Here is a 2102-nt window from a genome sequence, read left to right on the forward strand (position 1 = left end):
GTGCCATTGAAATACGATCCCATTGTGTTGTCGCGATTCGCGGATGCTCCCTAGCTCCCTAGCGGTCTCGTTTCGTTTGGAAGAAAAGGCCACCGCGAAAATATCCCTCCTTCTCTGTCCTCGTGAAGAAATGCGCTCCTTCGAAGGAGTTCACCCTCCTCTCTTTGTTCCTTCAATTTAATTTAATTCAAGGGATGATATCAAGTTTGTACGTGTATGGAATTATATCTTGCAATACAAGAAAATAATATGTTGAAGATTGCAGGAAAGTATGTAAGTATGAGCAAGTATTTTTCTATTTTTCTATTGCATTTTAGAATTTTAAATTTTCAGATATTTTATACCAATATGTGTATCCTGTCTCAGATAAGTATTTGCTAAGCAGATGCATAAATTAAGACCGTCAAGAAAGGATTTCTTGGAGTTCAAAAATTTCGTCTAAAAAATGATTCAACATCTCCAAAATATAGGCCTAATAGTTTTCGTTCAGTCAATAATTAATAAACGAGAAAACTTTGAGAGTGTGAGAAGATATATGCTTTCAATAGATCCAGATTGCTGATGAAGGGTTAATCTTGGCTGTTCGACAATGCAACACGATCCGTCGAAAAATTCCTGTAGGGTCTGACGAATTCTCCCCGTTGTTTTCGATCCGATCTAATCAGATGGTAATAGCACCTGCGAAGCAAAGAGTCCAACCACCTGGACTCGATCTACCGCGTGCGATGATTAATAATTGCTGTCTGGCGAAGATATGGAATCGCGTGCGCCTAATTCGTAGGCGGGAGTTTTTGAGTTATTGGCCTTTGTGCTCTTTGTCCATCGGAATGGGGACACTCGATCAAACGTGGTAATACAAACGGAGATCGTTCCGTTCGCCGTGCTTGAAAACGCGGGTACGGCGTGAAGTGGAAAAATGAGGCAGTTTCTCTTTACTGGTAAGCGTAATCGGGCGTGTGATTGCCAGACAATGGTCATTCTTTCGTATGAAAAATATAGATATACGGGCATATACCCGATATCGTTTCTCTTATGGAATAATCCAAAGAGATCTCTCTTTTTTTTTATTAAGATTAAATCATTACTGATAAATCGAATTTATTAGTTAAAAATTATTTAAATTGTACAGAGAGTATATACATATTTTTGCTAAGATAAAATTGTAGAGACTTTCTAGCCAATTCGAATGGAATAAATTACACACAATTATCTAATAGATATTCTATGCTTTTATTTTAAAGATGTCAAGAAAGGGGAACGCGAGGAGGACGAAAGAAAAATCGGGGACACGAGAGCAAGAAGTTGGACATTGCCGACAGGAAAATCCACTAGGCATAGGTTGGCGAATTGGGAAAACATGTCACCCCATAAGCCCAATCTTATTTCACTCGTACGTTCTGTCTCGGTCGGGAGCAGCCGCGCCTGTAAACATCCGACAGAGACAAAGGAGGAACTAAAACGTGCCGGAACGATTCCGTTTTAACGGTGAATTTATAGCGGCGCGTGATTTTCGCCCCGAGAAGATTTCCACGGCCCATCTTTCCTTTTTCTTCCCTCGAATCCGCTGTTCCGCAACCGTGAAAATACTTCTTCCCTTCGATAACGCGGAAACGAGAATCGAAACGAGATAGGCGAGTATGCGCATTATAAAGAAATAACGTAATTCTTCACCATTCTCCAAAGGGACAAATTTTCCAGTATGTAAAAGGAAAGGGTGAAAAGCAAGAGAATAAATGGAGGGACGAAACGAAAAAAATAAAAATAAAAAAAAAGAGGGATGGAACGAAGAAAAAGTGGAGGAACTTAAAGAAAACGAGATCGGGTTCCGTATCGTAAAAGGAAAGGTGGCAAGGAGAAGGAACGATGTGGAGGAGAGGACGTTTAGAAAGAAAAAGAGATAGAAAAGAGTGGCAAAAAGATAAAGAAAGGGTAAAAGAAGATTCCGCGTCGTAAAAAGAAAAGGCTTGTAAACATGAACGATGTGGAAAAGGAGATAAATCAAGAGAAAAGAGCCAAAAAAGACCAAAGCAAAAAAAAAAAAAAAAGAAAAAGGAAAAAAAGAAGAAGAAAAATAGGAAAGAGAGGAGGGAAAGAAGAAGAAG

The 2102-nt window shown here is 39.2% G+C and overlaps 1 long non-coding RNA gene across 1 annotated transcript in view; it reads left to right on the forward strand.

Moving 5' to 3' along the window:
* Nucleotides 1-418: 418 nt before the first annotated feature.
* Nucleotides 419-2102, forward strand: part of LOC116185694 — a 14277-nt gene continuing 12593 nt past the window's right edge. Inside the window, exons 1-2 of the long non-coding RNA XR_004150565.1 lie at nucleotides 419-938; nucleotides 1242-1635. This is a non-coding gene — a long non-coding RNA (uncharacterized LOC116185694). The remainder of the gene's footprint in view (nucleotides 939-1241; nucleotides 1636-2102) is intronic.

The sequence above is a fragment of the Apis dorsata genome, unplaced genomic scaffold, assembly GCF_000469605.1.
Source record: "Apis dorsata unplaced genomic scaffold, Apis dorsata 1.3 scaffold_254, whole genome shotgun sequence".
In the NCBI taxonomy this organism is placed as follows: Eukaryota; Metazoa; Arthropoda; class Insecta; order Hymenoptera; family Apidae; genus Apis; species Apis dorsata.